This window comes from Mirounga angustirostris, unplaced genomic scaffold, assembly GCF_029215605.1.
Source record: "Mirounga angustirostris isolate CCGP_5_RB_7025 unplaced genomic scaffold, mMirAng1.0.hap1 SCAF_6, whole genome shotgun sequence".
NCBI lineage: Eukaryota > Metazoa > Chordata > Mammalia > Carnivora > Phocidae > Mirounga > Mirounga angustirostris.
This window is the reverse complement of record NW_026991714.1, coordinates 106,047,688-106,071,369: the sequence shown is the minus strand read 5'-3', so window position 1 is coordinate 106,071,369 and position 23,682 is coordinate 106,047,688. Positions and strand designations below refer to the sequence as shown.

The 23,682-nt window shown below is 49.1% G+C and overlaps 1 protein-coding gene across 21 annotated transcripts in view; it reads left to right on the top strand.

Annotated features, from left to right (window-relative positions):
• KCNMA1 (potassium calcium-activated channel subfamily M alpha 1) overlaps nt 1-23,682 on the top strand; it is a 734,101-nt gene that overhangs the window by 183,092 nt on the left and 527,327 nt on the right. The window lies entirely within an intron of this gene.

Here is a 23,682-nt window from a genome sequence, read left to right as displayed (position 1 = left end):
GGCTTCCCTTAGTGGGCACCGGGAATCCAGAACAGGTGTTCCTGCCCTTGAGTATTCACTGTGCTCACCTTCCGGTTCTGGGTCCCCAGAATCCAATCCTTGGGGCGACTGCTAAGGTCTGGGAATGGTATGGGGCTGGAGGGATGGGTGAACATGGGCGTGGTGGGTGGTAAGGTAGGAAAGGCCCTGAGTGACCGGAGCTAGGTCTTGACCCCACGTGTAATGAGACACCTCAGAACGAAAGAACCTTTTGAGTCTCATGGATGGTCTCTTTCCTGACCCCATGGCCCCCTCTAAGAACTGTGAGTGGGCAAGCCAGCTCTGCTGGGGGAGAGGTGGGTCCCCAGCAGACCTAAGGTGTTTCTGAAGCTGCCTTAGGCTTATGGCTCATGCGGAGGGGAAAAAGGCCTGGATCGAGTGCGTGAAACCCTCGCACTCCTCATTCTGTCGCTTGGGGGCCCTTTCTTTGCTTGCAAGACAGAAAAAAACCTCAGCATATTGTCCAACCCTTCTATTTATAGCCACCAAATAATTAAGCAGATCAACGTGTCCAGGATCAGAAGGGGCTGCCTGGGTGGGCCATATGGTGAGTCTGCAGGGTCACCATGTGGCTAATAGGTTGGAGAGAGGGGAGTTTGCAGAGCCTCTTGTCAATGTTCATGCTTCATTTCTTCCCAGTGTGTTTCCGGTCAGCAGAAGGATTAAAAATAGTATTAAAAAAAATTTCATTCACTGTGTGTGATCTGGGGGGCTCTTTGGATCACATTTACTCAATTTCCGGATGGCACAGTGCACTAAATTCTGAATAGCCCTGGGAAGAAGCCCATCTGAAGACTTCAGCTGTCCCCATACACCTTAGTTAGGGTCTGAGGCGTGTCATGACTTAACCTCTTGCTTTCCTTTGTCAAGACCCAAGGGCTCCTTGGCCAACACCTGTGATGATTCATCAGGTTCACCCCTTGCCACCTCCTAGTGTATCCAGTGGATTACCTGTAGACATTTTGGTCATGATACCTCTCTACCCTCATCCCAGTTCCTCCATGGCTCCCTATTACCTACAGGGTAAATTTCAGACTTCTTTGCTTGGTGTTTGAGGTCCTCTCCAGCCTGGCCTGAGCCCATCTTTCTAGCTCTGTACCCTGTTCTCCTGAACCACCGTCAGTCATTTGGGGCTCCCCACCTCCAAATATGGGGGCTGCCTCTTTGAATTTTGACTCTTGCTGAAATCTTTCCTCTTGGCCTGTTCAAATTTTACTCACCCTGCAAAAGTCAGTTTGCATTCAATCTCCCGGGCTTCCTATAATGTCAGAATGAGCTCACTTTTTTTTTTTTTCCTCCTGTACGTTTAGAGCAATTCTGTCTGAATGCTTTCATTTGGCAATTAATCATGTTCTGCCTGGCAGTATCTTCTCCACTATTATCTCAAAGGGTTATTTAAATATTTCATCAGCATTTAAGTCTTGATATTTGTCCTGCCACCTCAACTGGATAGAGCGTCATTGGAGGGCAGAGAGAGGGTCTCCAGCTTGTCTAGCAGGCAGTGATGTGTGCTGGTCACCTGCATGGGCTCCAGAGCCTGCCTCTGCCTTTCATTCTCGCTCTGCCTCTTACTAACCGTATGACCCAGGGAAGTCTCCCTGTCTCGATGGCTCTGTTTCCTCACCTGTAAAATGTAGATAAAAAATTGCACCCGCCTCAGAATTGTAAGGATTTAGTGAGCTGATACTTCGAAAGAAAAGGCTTAGAGCAAGGCTCCAGGGTGCATGCTGAGATGCCTACTTGCCCTCCACCCAGCCCCGGGCCCCTGCCTTGGAGATGGTAGATGGGCCAGACTTGCTTGTTCTTTCCATTTGATGTAGTATCGCTTGTACAGATGAGAACGCTCTGTCCTAGAGAGGGCAAGAGGGTTCCTAAGGTCACACAGCAGGAAGTGGTGGAGAGAAGGACTGACATCCCAGTGCTCCAAGGGCCCCAAGGCCTTTCTTTTCATGTGCTTCCCCATTGAGGGTCTTTGCTGGGGACATGGAGAGAAAGCTTTTTTTTTTTTTTTAATGGTTGCAGGACTTTTCCATGAAGCAGATGGAGTGGGGGGGTGGCAGGGATGTCATGGCCCTGCAGGAATCCCAGGGGACAATTCACACTGTATTTTATGGGAATGGCCTCCCCTTGAGGTGGACAAAAGGGCCCCGGGATGGGAAATTTCCCTGATAACCTTCCCATCTCACTCTTGGGCCTTGTCATAGAGCCCAGGGCCACCTGCACCTGGAAAACACAAAAGCCTCAGAGCCAAGGTTGCTGTTCAAATCCCGCTGGAACAGGTCGAAGGCCTCTGAGGGTAGGCACAGCTGCCCTTGCTGTTACTGCCACAGGTCAAAAGACCCCTCAGGGTTTGGGAGGTCTTTCGAGGGGCTGTTCCCAAACACCCTCCCTCCCTGCTTTGTACCAGGGAAGAAGTCAGTTTGGCTGGGACATCTGGTGCATGATGTGCACAGGTGTTCTAAGATCACTGTTTCCCTTTCCGCCTCCCCCAAGCCACCCCTAGCCTGGGAGAGGGGAGGCATGAGGGGGCTTCAGAAGATGCCAAATGATTTCTAAGTCAGAAATGGCAACATCTGACCCGAGCCTCCAAAGTATTTTCCAGGCTGCTTCTTCAAATAGAACCAAGGGTGACAACCTTTGGATAGATTTGTGATAAAACAAAATAGTAAAATGTAATAATGTTCATGTTAGGATCTAGGTGATGAATATTCATGTATTCTCTGTGAAAGTCTTTCAACCTTGCTGTATGTTTGAAATTTTTTATAATAAAATATAGGGGGAAGGAGTGAAGACTTTGCAGCTGACTGCCTCGGTAGCCAGTCCCAGCTCTGCCCCTTTTAGCTGTGTGACCTTGGACAAGTTACTTAACCTCTCTGAGCCTCAGTTTCCTCAGTTGCAAAAATAGGGATAATCCTAGAACATATCATAGGTGGTAAGATAATGCATCTGAAGGACGTCTTAGGCAAGAACTTGGGACAGTGTCTGATACACTTATCTAATTGTTAAGTATCAGCCATCATGATTATTATCAATTAGAGAGCTTTGTTTGGGTAGGGCCTTAGAAGAGGGCATCGAATTAGGTAATTAGAAGGTTATTAGTAACATGAAAGAATTAGTCTAGGAGTGTGGTCCAGTAGGGAGGAAAAGTCTGAATAGGGGGTGGGTGGAGAAGTCAAGACACCAAGCAGAGACTCCACTTTCAGAAGGCTTGTTAGATCTAGGAGAGAAGGGGAGGGAACCAGGGGGACAGAGGAGACTTCTTTGCAGGGCACAGGGCAAGAAAGAAAGGGCAGGAGGGAGGAAAGTTGTAGATGTGCCACCTTGCTCCTCAGAGTGCGGTCCAAGGACCAGCTGCAGCTGCACCACCTGGGAGCTCGTTAGTAAAGCAGAAGGCTTGTGCTTGGTCAAGGTGGAGAAGTGGGGGCTGGAATACCCACTTGAATGGCAGGACCGGAAGAACCTCACCAGGCTCTGGCTGCGTGCTCAGATGCCGTGTCACACTGCCTGGGGCAGGACACGGCATCGAATGGTCCAGCCAGGTACTTTGTCATCTCTCTCTGGGGTCAAGGAACTGTGGATCAGGCCCCAGCTGGACCTTTGCAGCGGCTCTTCTCCCCTCTAGCAACTGAATTGGTTAGTTCCCCGTGGCAGTTTTCTATTGCCCTTTCTTTTGTCTGATGAGTGCTATCTTGGAGGAGCGATGGGGCCAGGGATGCCTTTGCTGTGTGGTCCTAAAGCAGGGGGCCAACAGCAGGCCTCCTTGACACCCTGCACTTGAGGGAATTTCTGGAACATCTAACCCAGAGAACATGTCCAGGGTTTGTGTCACCTTCGGGGTGATTACATTTTTTTGCAAAATAAAAAATTAAGAGAGTCCACATGAAGGTGTAGATTTCTAGCTTCTCTTAAAAAGAAGAAAATGTACTGATTTGTCAGATCTTAGCAATGATCTGGGTTTGAGTGGCAGGTGCATGTGGTCTCTAGGTCACCATAGTCCCTTCATTCTTATGTTCCAGCCTCACCCTTCAGAGCATTTGAGTTTATCACCCTGGTCTCATGCAGCCCTTCAGGAAGTAGACACTGGCCCGTCAGGTTAAGGGATTTGTCCAAAGCCATTCATTTTGTCCACAGAGCAGGGTCCTGGCTCCCAGGGCAGGTCCCACACCTCCATATCGGGGACCCCTCTCTCTGAAGCCCTCCCATCAGAAGCCTCATGCATACTCTAAGAAATCCCATCAACCCGGTCCAGTGGTCTTGTTTCCAGCTCTCAGGCGGCCGAAGGGGATGAGATGACTGTATGTAACAGTGCTTTATAAAATCACAAACCAAGCTCCCCTTGGTGAGTTGTTCGGAATTTTCTATCCATGAATGTTCTTATACCCCTTCCCCCCCAAATTTTACCTGTTGTAAAAACTATATAATAAGAACTTTAAAAGACATTGAAAAATCCCAGTCACGATCCCACCAGCAGACCGCAGCAACACTGTCTTTGCTTTTTAAAAATGCTTTAAATCACAGAAAAAAACTATTCTTATTTTTATCTTGTGCCAGTGACAATATATTTTAACCAATCTCCTGCCTTCCACCCTCCCTGCCTGTCTCCCTCCCTTGCTCTCCCTGTTTTTTCTTGTCCCTTTCCTTCCATCCTTGCCCACCTGATAGCTGCGAGGTAACGCAATGCTTCTATTCTACATCCAGGGTTTATCGCCTGAAGGAGGATGCAGTCGCCCAGTCCTGCTCAAAAAGCAGCCCAGGCCCACCCTTGGTAATAGAGCTCTCTGCTCTGCCGTCTGGCTGGCCAGATAAGTTCCAGAGCCTAGGAGGTAGGACGGGGAAAGCTAAGCATTGCAGAGAAGCTGGAAAAGCCTCCCTAGCTCTTGCTTTCCCATCTCCTACATAGAACATTTTGGCTGAAGGACTGTGTGTGTGTGTGTGTGTGTGTGTGCGCCCATGTGTAAAGAAGTAGGCTTGGAACGGTAGACTTTCAGGTACCAGGAATCCCCTCCCTTTCTAGTCTGGTACATTTAGATCTTTTGATGCCTCTGACCCGTACGTACTAAGGTTTAAGCTTGATACGGTCATCTTTATTGTGTATGACATTCTTAGCATTTATGCATATTCATTTCGAAGAGTCACTGTGCCCCATGGGGCATATTTCAGTACCTGGTGATAACAAAATATAAACGGTACTTCCCTGGGAGGACCACACTGTTCTGCTGGGAACAGCCCATGCATTAGGTGCCATCGTAGCTGTGTGGCCTTGGGTGAGTTACTTTACTTCTCTGTGCTCAGTTTCCTTTTCTATAAAATGGAGGTGTCGTTCCTAACCCTGCTGGGAGGATTCATTAAATGAGATATACTGTATGTAACGCACTTAGCAGAAAGCCTGGCAAACCCACAGAGCGGGGATTCCAGTTCCCTCCCCCTTCCTTTCCCTGCTAACTTTCTTCAGAGTTTGAGAATCTGCCAAGGAGTTAATAATCTGTTAACAGACACTTACGCATTCCGGGGAAATTCAGACTACAACGGATTGCTTTTGGAGAGTGAAGGATCTCCTTGTAATGTAAATAGGCACCTCCAATTTAAGTCTTTGACTTGGGCAAGCCTCTACAGTTTTGCCTGTTTTGGCTTTGGTGTACCTGGGATTCTGGGAACTCCATTTCCCCACTTCACTCTCACTGCCAGCAGGGTGACCTGGGCATGCTCTCTCCCCTCTCTGGTCTTTTATGTCCCCATTTGTAACCCAGAGACGGTAGGATATATTTAACCTTGGGGGGAAGGGGCAGAAACTTTGGAAGCCTCCATCAGCCTGCAGCCCGGCATCGGTTGAGCATTGTCTGTTTCCCTTGCGCCTGGTTTCTTTGGCAGAAGAAGCCGAGGACTTCTGCTGTTACAGAGTCTGGACATTGACAGAAACGCTCAAGTTAGTTTCGGCTTCAGGGTTTCCCCGAGTGTGGGAAGCACACGGTGGGGAATACGCCAGATACCTTGCGGTTATCCGTGCCGTCTGGCTGGCCAGATAAGTTCCAGAGCCTAGGAGGTAGGACGGGGAAAGCTAAGCATTGCAGAGAAGCTGGAAAAGCCTCCCCACCAGCCCCCCACCTGATGATAACTTTCACTTTCCCTGGGCCCCATTTTCTCATTGGTCGCCAAAGGGATTTGGGCCAGATGAGTGAGTCTCTTTATTTCTGGCTGTCAGTCTGCTCCTTGGTGTGATGGTGAGACCTTGAGTCTCCAGGAGGAAGATAGTTCCTTTTCAGTTTTCTTCCAGTCTTTCTGGTGATCTGAGGGCAGAAGTCTCATTTTGGTGTTTTGAGCTCCTCTCAACACCCACCCTTGTGACCCGGCCATCCTCAGGCCCGAGCCTTCACCTGCGGTAGCATCTAGTTGGAATCGCATGATCTGGGTTTGTTTTGCATTGTGTTTCTTTTGAAGGCTATCTTCTATTTTTTTTTTTTTTTTAAGAAGGAATACCAGTTTTTTACATATGGCAGTGTTACAAGGTTTCATGAAAAATATTTACTTAATTTAAAATATGAGTTCACGTAAAGAAAAAGCCTGTCGTTAATAGTGTAGGTGGCAGGTGGACAGGGCAGAGGTTGAGGGGGGGCGTGAGAATAACACTTTTAGGAGGCACCGACTGAGTCAGTCTCCTGGATTAGTGCCGAAACTGCTGACGTTGACTCCATTTCTGACCTCACCATTGACAAGTAACATCGAAGCAACTTCTGTCAGCCTTGATGTCAAGGGCAGCGTCCTTTTCATCCTTGTCATCCTGTGCCTGACACAGGGACCTGGCATAATACGGTTATTCATCTACTCGATAACACACAAGTCGGCGAGCCACCTGCTTTCCAGCAGCCTGTGCTGGCCCCGGGGGGGGTCCACACCCCGGTCTCTTGGGGTTTTGAGGACACTGGTAGATGCTGTTGTTGAATGTGGAATGTCTTCATATGAAAGAATTCACATTCGTCATGACTCAAAAACACTGAGGAGAGTGTTGAGCTGGTATCCCGAGGTGGGGCTCAAGATGTGTGTGGGGAGAGGGCTTCCCAGTAATAGCTGCTTCTCCAGAACACGCTATTTCCCAGTTCTGCTCATATGCAAGTCTATTCCAGGCTGTTCAGAGCCAGGGGCCCACCATTCTCCTCCATCGTGGCGGGAAAGATACTGGTTCTGGTGCAGTGCGATATCCCAGCAGTCGGCTCTTCCATGGGGAAAATGGCCCAGACTGCGAGAGACGGGATTCGGGCTTGGGACGATGAAGACATGGTGCTTCACTCTGCTTGATGCCTCTGTGTGGATTGGGATGTCAAAATGATCCGTCAAAAAATGAAGTCACTTTTTTACAAAAAATAAAAGCAGACACGATTGTGGCCTGATTTCTGAGCACTTGGCCTTCCTTAGTTTTGAAATACAAAGCCATTTCTTCTTTCTTGCCGTGAACAGACTTTGCTGATCTTTTCTCACCCCGACACTACTCCATCCCTGACCTTGACCCCTCTGTGACCCTAGCTTAATCCCTTGCCTCACACCTTTCTTGGCCCTCCTCCCTTCCTCACCCCACCCCTTGTTCCTCTGTGTCTCTCCCACCCAGGTATATGATAGCAGAGTCAGTTTTGCCTCTTGCTTGATAATTTAAAAATTGTTGAAAGTTGAACAGTTTGTTGCTTAAGTTGTATCAGAATGTTCCACCTTTAAAATGATGGGGCAGGGAAAACTCTGGGTTGAAGGTGGGGGCCTTTTGAGTTCTCTGCCTTCTGGGCCTGCCTCGGCCACCAGCTCCCCACCTGATGATAACTTTCACTTTCCCTGGGCCCCATTTTCTCATTGGTCGCCAAAGGGATTTGGGCCAGATGAGTGAGTCTCTTTATTTCTGGCTGTCAGTCTGCTCCTTGGTGTGATGGTGACACCAAAGCTAATCTCCAGGGCCTCTTCCCATTTTCAAGTTCTGAGTCTGATCCTTGAGGACTGTACTTGAGTTCCACAGTTGGGGGATGAGGAAGTGAAATCAGGACACCTGCTTGTTGTAGGTGGATTTTCTAAGGAAGGCATCATAATAGAATACGATCAACACCTGAGCAGGGCCCTTCTCTGTCTGGTTCACCACCCGATGCCCACGGCCTAGCGTGGCGCTGATACAAATGGGTTGAAGGAAAGAACACTAGGCGATTGTACGTTTTGTGCAAAGCAATAAATAAGCCCCCAGAAGGTAAAGTCCCTTTGGCTTCCCCGTAAGCATTACTGTACCACAGTACCTCAACGGTGCTGGGAAAGCGGGAGGGGAGGAGAGAGGGGGAGTGGAGGTGTGGCTCTCTGAGTCTGGAACCGTTGAAGTGGGAGAGACCTGCCGTGTGCTTTTCCAGGCCTCTGCGCCCTTTGCTGGCAGGTTTCTCGCATCACAGACTCCAGGAAGAAGCCGCAGACATCCAGCAGTTGCTGCTGCATTCCTGTTGCAGCTGTTGGCTGAGCTCAGTGGCCTGTGGTCACCTCTGTATTCTTCAGACTGGCTGGAGCGGTGGTAAACCAGGAGAGGGGCCCCAGGCCTGCCCTCCAGCTCAGACCCTTCCCCCATTCCCATATCCTTAACAGCCTTCTGCTTGGAAAGCCACAAAGGACCCCGAGCAATCCCTAGGATCCTTTGCTGCTCCTCATGGCTGAAAGAGGATCCCTGGGACACCAGAGGCTTAGAGGTACGATTCGATTTCAGTCCTTATGCAGAAATGTAGAATGTCACACCATCAACACTTTACTTCTGGATATTATTTTGATTGTTTTGGAATCTCAGAATGGGAGCCAACCTGTGGCTCCTCCAGCGCTTGGTCTTGGCAGCTGAGACCATCAGGGGAGTGAATGATTAGTCATTGCATGTGGTGGGGCCAAGAGGGACAGGAAACTGGTTCCTTGACATGCTGCCTTCAGGAGGGACACTGGACCAGCTGATTGAAGCTGGAAATTGATCTCTTATCTCTTGGAACTGATGCAGGTACCGAGATGGACAGTGGACACTTCACTGGAGGGCACAACTTCTGTCCCTAAAAAGAGTAATTCTCTGCAGCCTAGAAAGGCCAGGGTGGAATAGGACCCAAGAAACCATGAGACAGGAGGGGAGTGGGCAGCCTTTACTCTGTTACTGATGATCTGTGAATTTTAATCAAGGCATGGCAGTGGTGGAGGCTTGACCTTTCCTGGCTGACCTATACCTTCCATCAGCCTGTATTGAGACCTGCTCTATGCCAGCCATGATACAAAGGTGCATTGTGTTGATACAGAGATGGGTTAGGTTGAGTGGCTCTAATGGGAATTGCCCTTTCATGGGCTGGTGAAATACATGGATGTGATATTAAGTGGCACCTCCCTGCATCCTCCCCTGGTGATGGTCATCACAACATGGGGCCCTCCTCTACTCTGCCCGCAGAAGGTACTTGCTTTGTTTGCTCTCCTGGGGGAATATTCACGCTGGTAGTTCACTCGCTTTAGCTTCCCAGGTGGATGTTCTGAATGGTGATGAGAGAACCAAACTGTGACATGATCATGAGAGGGTGGACTCCTATTTTGTAAATAACATCCAAACCATTTATGCAGGAGGAAGTAGACTCAGACTCAGGACCCCAGGCTTCTAGACAGGGCCATGGCCCTGCCACTCATCTGTTAATGATACTTAGAAACATGACCGGCTTCTTGCTTCCATTCATCTGGTCATTGGGAGGGATGGTTCCCTCTACACATGTACATGTTACCACATGTACAAAAATCTCACAATACAGTCTTTGGAACATTACTCTGAAAGATGCAAATAGATAATAAAGGGGTTTGTTTGAAAAGTTGTTTGAAAAGTTTGCCAAATGCTAGATTAAACAAAGTTATCCCATGGGTTTTTCTACTGCAGAACTTTTCAGGACCTTTAATATACTAACGTCAGGGATCACCATCCCCAGGGGGCAGTGATTCCCAATCTTAGTTGACCTTGTGTTATAGGGGAGCTTACTGAACTAATGTCCCTTGGAATCTAATCTGGGAATTGCCAGGCTGGATGGGTGCTTCTCAACTGGTGGTGATTTTGCCGCCTTGAGGACATTTGGCAATGTCTGGAGACATTTTAATTGTCACAAGTCAGGAGGAAGGCCGAGTACCATTAGCATCCAGGAGATAGAGGCTGGAGGTCAGTGACACCCAACGCACAGGACAGGTGCCCACAACAAAGGTTTATGTCATAGGGTGGGGTGGGGAAGCCCTGGCCTAAAGCTCCCACCCTTCTCCCAGCTCTAACGCTTAGCAAATTGGGTAGTTTGGTGTGACCCTCTCCAACGTGGTACACTGGTTTACCCTGCGGGACCTCCAGCCCTTGAACGCCATTGCTCTCTGGAAGGCAGGAGAGGTGAGGCCCTTCTGCCTCATCCTTGTAGATATTCGCCCACTGCTCCTTCCAGAGCTGCATATCCGTGTCTCCATATGTTCGGTAACCATGGTCTGGCATTTCTGGCAGCTCAGAGGCTGGTGGTGAGGTGAGAAGAACACGAAGTCTCCCTTTCCTGGGTCTTGTTTTCACCCTCAGTGGCCAAGCTGGGGGAGCTCACTTTGCTCTGTTGCCCAAGAAACTTGGATTTCAAAATCCGCTGCCTGCCAGGGAGCTGTTCCCGCAGATGGAGCTGAGATTCTAAGAAGAATCTCCAGCTCACAGAGATTCATCATCTTTATGAAGTTTTAAAATCACAGATGGTTTTTATGGCTACTCAAGGTATTCTAGCTTTTTCTGCTTCCTCTTGACCCCCACCCCCTGCTTCTTCAGACACACATTTTTCTCTCGTAACCAAAACAGAATAAGTAATGGAAATTCCGTCACAGGCTGGCCCACAGAGACCCGCATGGGACCGGTGCAATTATATTTGAAGCGAGGTGCTGTCATGACTAATTAGCCTCTTATAGGAGTGAATTTTCCTATGGACAACTTCAGGGAAATCAGCCTGCCACGCCTCGGGGTGTGCTCTTTGTAAGCTTCCCTTCCTTCTCCAGGCTTCGGAGGTACGCTCTCTCTAAGGGTATTCTGCTACCCCTGCACCGTGTGAACACCGCAGCCCAAGGTGGAGATTCACTTCGGGCCTGCGCTCTCCGCCCCAGCAACCCTCTGCTTATTCTCGTCACAGGGGGTCTCATCATCTTTAGGGGTCTGCGCCATTTACGGAGAGCTTGCTGCTCCCTCAGAAGGCAGTGTAGGCAATGAGGGGCCGGCTCTGTCACTAACAGAGACCTGGGAGGCCTTGGGGAAACCACGTTGGGATTTGCCATCTATGTCTTTCCCATCTGTAGAGAGTAGAGCATTATCCCATGTCCAGAGATATCAGAGGAGACTGAATGAGTGAAATTTATGCAACAGACTTTATTGACCACTGGCCCCGGAGGGGATTGTAGGAAACCCCATTTTCAAAAGGACGGTCAGTGATGGATGACTTATTGGGGAAAACTCCAGGCCTTTGCCTACTTGGTTCAGATACTTACTGAGTGTTAGCCATGTGCTAGGGAGTCCTGCCGTTTCTTTTGAAGGTTGCAGAATCTGTAAAATATGGAGATGCAGAGAGGCACAGGGAAAAAAAACCCTTGGAGGCTTTTGGGTCAGGCTTAGAGGGGGCAGCAGAGACCTCCTACTGCTGGTTGGCACGGACTCAGTATGACAAGTCCTGAAACTTTGCCAAGTGCCTTCTGCGTCTCAGCTGACCCTCACAGCCACCCTCTGTGGTGGATATTAACAGTCCCCTGTCCAGGTAAGGGGACCGAGGCTCTTGGGAGGTTAAGAACCCATCCCAGTTAGTAACTAGCAGAGCTAGGCTTTGGACTCTTTTCCAGCAGAATCTAAAGCCCTGCTGTTACTTTTTTTTGCCTCCCATGAGTGCTGAAGCTGGAATCTCGAGTCCTTAGCTCCCAGCTGGTACCCAGTCTCCACACCTCAGTGCTCCAGCCAGGCTCTGAGCTCTAGGGGAGGGTCCCAGGGACTGTCCAGGGTGGGACAGCACCATGGCACTCACATGCAGTGGACAGGCTGTCTAGCTCTTCCTCTGGGAAGAATTGCTGTGCGCTGTGCTCAGAAATCGAGCGTGCCACGTGATGGAGCTGAATTCCCCCAAGAAGAATTTATCAAGTCCTGGCTGCAACCTGTAAGTGGATTATAAAGTTAATTTAGCAGGTCACAACCAATGCTAAAAAAAAGAAGATATAAGAGTACATCCCTGGTAATAAGGTTAGGTGTTGTTTCATGAGTCTGTTGTTGCAATTACTTATGTCTTAGATGTGAACGGGTCACGATGTACAGCGTGTGTCTCTGTGGGTGAAGGTCACAGGTTTGAAAGTACTGTCCTGGAGGGAGGTTGGGCATGCAGCGAACACTCCAGAGAGAGGCCTGCGGTGTTGGCTCCTTGAGTCTCTGCTGGGCCATGGCTTGCTGGAGGAGGCAGAGCACATCTCGGCGGGTCCATCAGCAGGGGTTGGCTGAGAGCCCACTCTGAGCTGGGCTCTGTTAGGTGCTCTGGGAGCTTCCGAGATGCCTCCTGATGGCCTTGTCTGGTTGTGCTGAGGTCAGAGATGTGTCACAGCTCTCTCTGCCCCACACTTGGCTCATCTTCTTTCCATCTCAGAAGTCGAGGCCCTCACTGGACAGAGAGCCCGTGACAAATGCCAGCGCCTATTTGAAGTGCTGTGTTAAAGAGGCTTCCACATAGGATCATGGCACAGAAGAGACTCATGCATTTTTCAGTGCCCTCCTGCCTTTGGCAACTGCTGGAATCATTAGGGCTCTTAGTCATCTGGTTCAGCACTAGGGAACTAAGGATCTTGGCTCTGCTCTCAGCAGGAAAAGTCCTTCTGCCTAGGAAAGGCAGGAGGCATCCCATACTGCCTTGCCAGGGGGGCCCACCCTGGGACCCATGCTTCCGGGGTGGGTGTGGACTGATTGACAGTTGACTGATGGGAATAAATGAGGACAGTGGGAGTGGCTCTCAGCGACAGGCCATTGATGGACTTGGACTTATCACCCACTGGATGTCCGGGTCTTCCCCAGTCACTGGACAAACATGAAGGAGGAGGCTAGGCTGGGAGACACTCACTGCATAAGCCTAAACCGAAGCACTGTAGGAATCAGGGGAGGGGGGCTAGGGGAACTGTCATGGTCTTGAAAACTTCCCACGGGATTTCTCAGGTGAGGGTAACCAAGGGTTTGGAATGACTACACTGGTAGGTAGATCTGGGCGGTGTCTTTACACATAACATAACACATACCTCCTTTAGGAAGCAACCACCAGCACTTCAAAACTCATTCATTCATTCTTCAACATATACCTCTCCTGTGTCTGCTCCACTCCAGGCTCTGGTTGTACCATGGTGCGCACAGTAACCAGCTGCCTCTCCTCCTGAGCTTGTGGTCTAGCAAGGGCCTCTGGCATTAAACAAATACATCTGCAAACATCTGTGAAATTAGACTGTAGAGAGTCTGACAGAGGAAACTAATGGGTTGTTGAGAGAAAGGAGAACAAGGGGCCCTCACTTAGACTGGGGCGCCCTGCACTGACCCTTCAAGGCCAGGCAGAAGCCCACTGCCTTCATGACACAATAGGCCTCTGCCTTGCTCTCTCTTCCACTGCAGTGTCACCTTCTCCCTTTAATTTGGGGCACTTGTCTTATTTGCTTTGACAAATCTTCAGCTTCTGGAAGGAGAGGCTATATTTGATTGCATGAGAACCCACTGTGAGAATTCCCTCTATGAGTGGCGTACAGGTAGAGTGTTGTTGAATGAGTGAATCAGCCTCCATTCCTACCCCAGAGACACCCTATGGGGATATGTCAGGTCCCTGTGATTTGAGCGCAGGCTTCATAGCCAGCCTGCCTGGGTTCAGCTCAGCTGCTTACTGGCTGTGTGACCATGGGTAAGGGCCTTGACTTCCCTGTGCCCCAGGGTCCTCATCTGCAGAATGGGAGATGTTAGTAAAATTGTCATAACACTGAAAAATGGTCGTGCATGTGTGCTACTTAGACTCACACCTGGCCATGGTAAATGCTTTGTAAGTTAGTAGTAATGTTCCAGAAATATTCAACATCTCACAAAATTCTCCCAAACTCCCTGCTAAGCATTTATTATTATTATTTTGTAGCTCAGAAACCTGAAGTTTTGAAAGGTTTACTAACCTGTTTCAAATGAGATTTTGATACAAAACAAAACATACATAAAATGAAGCAAATCTGCAAACCCAGACTTTTGTACTCTGCAATAGCATGCCACTCCTCTAACTGGTTTAATTCTCAACTCTAGTTGGTGGCTGGGAGGTGGATATTCTGGAAGTCTTCTCTTTCAGCCAAAGACCAATGTGCTGTTCATGGAACTACTGGACATTTGAGATTAGATGCTGTCCTTGGAAGGGATGAGGGAGGGAATACTTAACGTCCGGTGTGTGTGTATGTCTCCTCCACCTGTCTCAAAGAATCAGACCCCTCTCTTATTTTTCAAGGGCCTTGAGGTGGGAGATAGCATCCCGAAACTCATGATCTGTTGTGGCAGAAAACATGGCCTTGGCCTATGTGTAAAAGACTCGAAGGCTTTCAAGTTCACACCAACTCCATGTGAGCAGTCAGCCCTGGGTTGGCGTGGGCTGGAGAGGCAAGGAAGGTGTTTGATTCGTTCTGATTTTCCATTCTGTGGCCTCCAAGCTCGAGAATACAAAGTCCCCATCCCTTGGCATGCCCTTTCTATCCGTCAACAACGACAAGCTGTATCCACATTCCCTTTTTTGGCTCCCTTATATGCTCCTTGGGTGCATAACTATGTCTGCCTCTTTTGAGAATAAATGTTACACCCCTTATTTTTCCCAAAGGAGAGGGGTATAATTTGTGGCTAAAACCAGGGTGCTCAGGCTGTGAAAATATCTACTGCTGAGTTGTTTCCATGTCGATTAGAGAAGGCATTTCTAGCTCAGACTCAGAGGAAAAGCAGCTCTTTATTTGTCACTGGGAAGTTCTTTGTGAGTGACTCTCAATGAGAAAGAAACAGGACCAGTGGAAACAGGGTGGGGGAAAGCCAAGTCTCCTTAATTTATTCATTGACTTTTTAGACTAAAAAAATGATCGCATGCTTGTTGCCAAAACCAGCCCCAGGGAAGGAATCCAACAAAACATCATACTAATACAAATTAGATCATTTAATTTCCAAAGAGAGACCCTAGCTCAAATACCCTCCAGCTAGCAGTGATGCAGAGATGGGCATAGGATCAGAGGACTGAGGCCACCAAGGTTAAGGCTTGGCCAGAGCTTCATCTGGGTCCTGTGTATGTTGTGTATGTGACTCTTATATCTGTGATGTCAAGAACCACCCTGTTTGAGGGAAAGGTTGTCACACACTGGGTGGCTTAAAGCAACAGACATTTATTCTTTCATAGTTCTGGAGACCAGAAGTCCAAAATCAGGGATTTGCAGGGCCGTGCTGTTGTGAAAGCTATAGGGTAGAATCTTCCCAGCCTCTTCCTAGTTCTGGTAATGGCCATCCATCCTGGACATTCCTTGGCTTGCGGCTGCATCACATCAGTTTCTGCCTCTGCTGTCTCTTGACCTTCTTCCTGTGTCTCTGTCCTCACATGGCATTCTCCTCCCTGGGTCTCTTTCTCCTCCTCCTGTAAGGATACCAGTGATATTGGATTACTTGATTGCATCTGCAAGGACCCTATTTCCAAATAAAGTTACATTCACAGGCACTGGGGGTTAGGAGGACTTAAACATATTTTGGGGGGGGAACAAATGCAACATTACAGGTGCTTTGTCCTGATGCTAGGAAGATGGCTCAGGGTTTCTTGTTACCAGTGTGAGGAAGTGGACAGGTTGGGGTGTTCTTGGGAATTGGGTCCTTGGAAGGAGGAGGAAACGTCAGGTGGGAGGACTTATATCTTGAAGGTCCTTTGTCCCCCCAGATCAGTGTTTTTCAAAGTGGGGACCCCAGACTGGCAGCATCAGCATCAGCTGAAAACTTGTGAGAAATATAAATTCTTAGGCCCCAGTCCAGACTTCCTAAAGCAGAAACTTTGGGGTGGGGCCCTGCAATCTCTGTTTTAACAGGTCTTTCAGGAGATTCTGATGCACGGTGAAGTCTGAGGACTGTTTTCGTAAGTTCTTGCCTTTTGTCCTCACTGTCATACTTTCTAATGGGGTTGCCCATGGATATTGGTAGGTTTGGGTTACAGTAGAAAGTTCTTTGGTCAAATGAGTTTGGGAAGTACTGTATTGGTCTCAGTCAAACAAGTTCCTTGAGTAGTTCTGAGCTTTTGATATGCTTTATGCACTAAACATGGAAAATTTCCAGGAAGGGCAACAGTAACACTGACAGATTTCATTGGTAAAAGAATCATCCTTCATCCTTTCTGTGTGGAGTTTCCCATTGAACTGGCGTTCTGCAGAGTATACACTGGGAAACACTGCTCTCATCCACATATCAAGGCATTTAACAAATTTTTATGAATCACCTTCTAGGAATCAGGCCCTGTGCTGGAGGAATACATCCGTGAACAAGACATAGTTTCTCTCTCTCTCCATGGAACTCATAGTTGTGTGCAGGAGCTTGCAAACTACAGGATGTGCGCCAAGTCTGGCCTGCCATCTGTTTCTGTATGGCCTGTGAGCTAAGAATGGATTTTGCATTTTTTAAATAGTTGAGAAACATTTTCAATGAAGGATAAGTTATTTATTTTAAATGTGAAATTATATGAAATTCAAATTTCAATGTCCATAAATAAAATTTTATTGGAACAGAATCTCTCTCCTCTGTTTGCATGTCGTCTGTGGCCACTTGTGCTCTCTAATGACACAGTTGGGTAGTTGCCTTAGAGACCGTACCACTTACGGCCCACGAAGCCTAAAATATTTACTGTCTGACCCTTCACAGAAACAGTTGGCCAGCCCCTGGTTTAGTAAAGGAAAGAGGCTCTGAACAAGTATTTGCAGGCACCTTGAGTGTTATGGAGGCCCCCAGAGAGATGGAGTTGGAGGGGGCATCAGGGAAGGCTCTCTGGAGAAAGATCTTGAGGCTGAGTAGGAAGTCTGGCATATGACAGGGTGGAGATGGTTGTTAAAAGAAATAGTACATGCAAATCCGTGAGTCAGAAAGGAGGACCACTCATTGAAGGAATGGAAGAAAGTCCAGTATGGCTGGAACATCAAGAAGGTGAGGCCAAGACTGGTTCCATATGTGACCAGGTGCCAGGCAAAGGCCAGACTTACAAGAGCATCTCTAAAGGCCATGCTGAGGATTTTGAACTGTACCCAAGAACAATGAGAACTAATTGAAGAGTTGAAGCACAGGCGTGATATGAGTAATCTAAAGTTTGTGAGGTCTCTCTGGCCTTGGTGTGGGAATGGATGGAGGGCTGGAGCAAGGCTGGGCAGCGCATAGATAATTATGAAGTTTGGCTGTCCATTGGCGGAGATAGAGTGGGTATGGAGGGAAGTGGATTTTGGACGGCTCTCCATGACATCTGTGACCCCCCCTCCCCCGCCGCAGGTTCTGTGCGCTGCTTGACAACCTAAAGAACCTGTGTCTTAGGTGCCGGGCCTGCCTCCTCTTAAACCTGTTTATTAATCAACACTGATTGCTTGTTGCATACCTACTACATATGCATTTGGCAGAGCGCTAGATGTAGAATAAGAATGTATATATACACACATATACACACAGTATGGAATATATTCTATTGGGGCACCTCTGTGGCTCAGTTGGTTGAGCTTCTGCCTTCAGCTCAGGTCATAATCTCAGGGTCCTGGGATCGAGCCCCGCGTTGGGCTCCGCGCTCAGTGGGGAGTCTGCTTCTCTCTCTTCCTCTCCCTCCACTTGTGCTTGCTCTCTCTCTCTTTCAAATAAATAAATAAATCTTAAAAAAAGAACATATTCTATGGGGCGCCTGGGTGGCTCAGTCGTTAAGCGTCTGCCTTCGGCTCAGGTCATGATCCTAGGATTCTGGGATCGAGTCCCACATCGGGCTCCCTGCTCGGCGGGAAGCCTGCTTCTCCCTCTCCCACTCCCCCTGCTTGTGTTCCCTCTCTCGCTGTGTCTCTGTCAAATAAATAAATAAAATCTTTAAAAAAAAAAAAAAAGAACATATTCTATAGATAATATACTTATATTCTATATTTATAAGGACTAATACGATCAGTTTTCTGACCTGCTTTTTCTAGTCATCTAGTCCTCTTAGCTGGGGGAATGATGGATGTATCCACAGTACTCAAATGTAATGAGGGCTCATAACCAGAGAAGCAAGTATTTCTCTCAGGGAACAGGGAGTAAGTGTTGAACAAACACCAGTGGGAGATATTAATTCTAATTAAGAGTTCTGGAGTGGCTTCATGGAAGAGGTGGTTTTTAAACTGCGTCTTGAAGGACGTGTAAGATTTGGGAAGGAGTGGAGAGATAATGAATCTGACATGAGCAAAGGGATGAGTTTGTGATGGTGTGAGGTGTGTGCGGGGAAGGGCTGGGGGAGCAGTGCAGGGTAGTGGAAGGCTCACCCTTTCTCTGATGGCCCTGCCTTCTTCATCTTATAACCTCCTGATGCAGGTAGAAACTGTAAAACACACTCCCTTCCCCATGACCTTGTTTATAGGCACAGCCTTTAACCTGAACCAATAGCAACTGTTGTATCAACAAGTTCTCTTGGGGGTTCTAGCCCATCCCTTCTATGGCTCTGTTGATTGCCTTTGCCTTCTGCTTCGACTTCTTCCTTCTGGCTGGTGCCTAGCCCCTGGCTGTATCCCAAGACCCATGACTTTCAATGAAGTTTGCCCTGCTTCTTGGTTCTGTTGTCCAGGGCTGTGACACAGAGTCATTTGTAATCTGAGTCTTCTGTCCTGTGCCAAAAGATATTTAATAAGTGTGGGTGATGATGATGGGTCCCTTAAGAGCAGTTTGGCTGATTTATTTTTTAAAGTCTTTTTTAAAAATAGTGAAATAAAACAAATACACAGAAAAGTATATAAACATAGAAGTACAAAATAGTGAATAATGACGACAAAATATTTATAACCACCAACTTGGTCAAGAAATGGAATATTGCCCATATCCCCAGAAGCTTCTCTCTGTGTCCCTTCTCCTTGGCCAGCTTCTCACTTTTGATGTGTCAATGCTAAGAAATACTAACAACTATCTCTGTCAGGCTTCTGGTCAGAAAAGCAGCTGTAGCAGGAGAAGAAAAACAGAGACTTGGGATTCAGACAAGGATCCGACCTTCCTTCCAGAGCTGCCCACACAAAGGAGGTCCCACCTCCGTGAGTTCTAGGGGCTGGACTGACAGTTGCTATGGAAACGCAGGGCTTGCAGGATGACCACAGTCCTCAGATGGGCCCCTGTCCTCATTGTGGTTGTTAGATCTTCACAGTAAGACACTTGTGAGATTCAAAAGAAGTTTCCCCCTTGTGTGATCTTGGTCTCCATGCCCACCTGGTATGGCCCTCCTGAGCACAGTAGATGGAGCACTAATGGAGGGAAAGCATGTTTCTTTTCATCTAGGGGAGCTTGTGGGTCCTCAGGGGAAAATGTGAAGAACTAACAACAGTTCAGTAGTAATTCATTAGTAAACTTGATATTCAGGTTACAGGCATTTTTGCAAACTGCATTTTCTAACAATTGTCTTGGGCCCCCCTCTGATTACAGTCTGTATTTGTAGAAGGAGGCTAGTCTGAACAGGCAGGAGGGGAAAAAGCAATTTCCATCGGAAGAGAAGGCTGAATGACTTTGCCCTCTGTTCCGGGAGAAAGGGTTGTGCCTTTTGAGATTTCAGCTGTTGCTTTACCTCCCCCAGTAGCTCCTCAGCATTTATACTGGGTGCACTGGAACTAGATTTGCAAACTCAGAATACTGGCTGGGGGGAAGGGAAGGATGCTGTCACAGGGAAGGAGCCCCTGTGTATGCAAGTGGATGAACAAGGCCTTTCAGCTTCCTACTGACTTGTTTTCTATATCTAATTTCATCCTGGGGCTGGACCTGCCACTCTTTCAAGTGTGCCCTGCTGACTGAGGTCTGGAGCCGGGGCAGGGGTGTGGGTGCCCCTGGGGGTAGTGGGCCACCACGTCCAGACACTCGGTGTGCTCTGTCTGGATGGAAAACCTCCTCCGAAGCCAGACTGAATCACACCAGTTTCTAAGACATTCCTCAACCATGTTAGGCAAAAGAGTCCCCCTGCTGACAAGCTGGGGGTAGAAGGAAACCTGATATAATTTTGGAAAAACCTTCTTTGAGAAAGAAGGTTCTCAGAGCTGCTGAGCCTCTCCCCGCCGTCCAGGGTTGGAGGGGTCCCAGGCCACGGGAAGGAGATTGATGGGTCTAGGGGTGCCAAGTAGAGAGCCGAGCCTTTGCAGCGTTGGGGTGCTCACCATTCCCAACTCCCATCAGGGATCCAGAAGGAGAAACCGTCATCTGAACCGGTTAGAAATAGAAGTCCCCTCGCTTCTCCCCCGGCTGTTGAATCATTGTTATTACTTCACATTAACAGCCAGTCCAGACTGTCTTGTATTTGGCTGCTGTGTTGGAAACCTAGATCCAGACCAGGGTTGTGGGAAATCAGGAGCATAGGAGGCTGAGGTTTCAGAGCCCAGCGTGGCCTCCCAAGGCGGGTGCAGAGTCAGAGCATGGGGAGGCGGGCAGCTCTGCGGAGCCCCGGACGTCTGAGCCCGGGCGCCCACGCTGGGTGGCTGTTCACATTGCTTGGTCCCTAGTGCATTGTATGCCCGGTATTCTGGCCATCTTCCTGCCTCCCGAGGTCTTTCTGACTGGCTGGGCCTTGGTTTCCTGAATGGGGGTCATGTTACGCCTTGGGAAAGGTAGTAGGGCCCCCTCATTGGGACCTCTCTTTTGACCTGAATCCAAACCCCATCCCATGTTCAGCAAACGGAAGCGGCAGAAAGACCAGTGAGAGGTCTATAGGTAGGTGCACACTGGATTGGGTCCTAAATCGTGGTGGAAATTTTCCTGGAGTGGGACAAATCCTTTTGTAAACAAGAACGTTCATCTTGTTTTTGACTGACCTGTCTGGGGAAGCATGTGCCTCTCCGAAGCCTCATAACATCTGATCTTGTTTGGGATTTGGTGTTTGTATCTGGAAATGTAGCTGCGCTGAGGAGTGGCAGTTAGGGAGCCAGGGGAAACCGGCCTGGGTTAGCCAGGATGTCGGTGGTGCCCGGGAAGGGGCTTGCTTTTCCAGTGCCTGCCAAGCAGAGTTTGAATTGACTCGGTCAGTACCTATCTGCTAATCGCCTGCTGTATGTCAGACACCCTGAGCCTTGGACTTCAAGTGGCTTTCAGGCTTAATGGGGGCAATGTGACATGCATGGATAAAAGGACAGCTAAGACTGCCGACCTCTGCCTGTCCAGTGACAAAGGAGAGGAACAGGTAGTGGGGACAGGGAGAGCCGTAGGGGCTGTAGCCAGGGAGAGGACTTACACTGGCCCCCTGGGATCTGACTGAGGGAGAGCAATGGAGAAGGTGCCCCAGGAGGGAGTAGCTAGCACAGAGGTTGGTGCTGAGGAGGACCAAGTCCCGTCAGGGAAATCCAGCGGGAAAGCAAGCTCAGGGAACAGCAGGGAATGTAGCAGACAGGCCTGAAGAGCCGGCCTTGAGGGCTTCTGGGCAGCGGGCAGTGGGAGCTGGGGAGGATTGTGAGATTCCAGAAAATATGAACAGAGGGAAGACAAGGCAGAACAAAACAAAAACCAGAAGTCGTCCAATAATTCTTGCCGCACACCGTTAAGCCCCCTCTCTGTGCGAGGCAGATGCCAGGCTTTGGGGATAGGCAGTGAACAAGTCGGGCCAAGACCCCAGCCTCCAGGAGCGGACGCGTCGCGGGGGTTGATGGAGAACGCGCACCCCCGTGGTGGATGGAAAGGGCGGCAAGCGAAGGGGATGGAGGTGGTCTGTGTCATTTGGGGCGTTGGGCCGTTACTTAGATTGTTCACAAGTTTCCCACCTTTTCACGTTGTGTTGCTTCTGTCTGTTGACGTGGCGGGCGATAGTCAACCGCAAGCAGTTCCTCCCACCTGCGGGGTGCTGGCAGGTTCCTTGCCCCCACTTGTCCCCCGAGTGGTGGTTTGGGGCCGTGGCTGCAGCGGCACTGATGCCTGGGACATCGTGTAGGTTCTGGGCACTTCCTCCTGTACTTGGAGTGAGGACTTCAGAAACTGGCAGTGAGGCTGGGGACTCAGGACCCTCGGTATCGCCCCGAGCCCTCGAAGCGGACGCATTCGCCTCTCTCCCGCTCTCGTGAGGGGTGCTGGCTGAGCTGTTGGAGCCCTGAGAGACCTTGTCTCCATCCCTTGGGCCCTGCCTTTCCTGGCCCCGAGGGTGTCCCTGATGGGTATAGCAGACACACCCTAAGCTCCAGGTAGGGGGCTGTGGCCGCGATGAGCCCGGCCTCTCTGGGCCTTAACTTCCCATCTGTAGAATGAGGACTAGGTGAGCAATTCCTAGACTTTCCATGGGCTGATCAATTACACTTAAAAACACAGAGACTATCGGGGCACCTGGGTGGCTCAGTTGGTTAAGCGACTGCCTTCGGCTCAGGTCATGATCCTGGAGTCCCGGGATCGAGTCCCACATCAGGCTCCCTGCTCGGCGGGGAGTCTGCTTCTCCCTCTGACCCTCCTCCCTCTCATGCTCTCTGTCTCTCTGTCTCATTCTCTCAAATAAAAAAAAATAAAATCTTAAAAAACAAAAAACAAAAAAACAACAACACAGAGACTATCACAGGGTTGCCAGCTTTTTATTTTGAGAAGCAGGGACATAAAAAAGAAACCGTCAAATGTCAGCCCTACCATCATTGTCATTTCATTAAAAGGGCATATTAATACCCAACGAAGGAGTGATGACATAATGTCAAAGAAAAGGACAGTTCTTCCCTGGAGAGGACTGTTGGCCGTCCTTCACTGACATACCTCATTACACTGTGCTCTTGCTTTTCATTTCCAAACTTCCTCCCTGGAGCAGCGGTGTGGTGTGGCCCAACCTGTGGGGTCCTTGGGACCAGAGGGCCTGTGAGCCAACCTCCCAGGATCCTTTGCTGCAGAGAGCGAGAGCCCACATGGGCCCCATCCTCTTCCTGATCCCCAAGGCGGCGATGGGCTCCCTTCCTTCTGCTTCTCCCCCTCTTGATCCTCTACTGTCTCCCTCTCAGTAACTCCTCTGGAAGTGGGGACATTCTAAATGGGGTTGGGCTGCTTTTCAGAAGCCGGGTGAAGGTGGGAGAGAGGAATAGTCCATGACTTCCCTGACCAGATGAACCGGTCCCTCAGACGTGAAAATGCCTTGTCTTTGGGTAGCATTCGTTTGTTCCCCACCATGCCCACATCCCTGTTTTGATTCATGTGCCTTTTCCCCCCACCAACTTGAGTCATAAAAGTTAACTTGGCTGCGGCATGGAGATTTCTGCCTCCTTTTATGAAAATGAGGGTTTTGGATTTCCTGTGGGTCTTAGTTATGCATCTCCAGTCTGTCTTGACTAGAAGCCAGCTTTGGCCTCCGCGTTGGTGAAGTGGACAGAAATGAGGTTTGCTGTTTGGAAAGTAAGGATTCACATCCCGATCGGCGCTGTTAGCTGTGGGACCTTGAGCTGGTTGTTTCTGTGGCTGTACGAGTGCCTAGT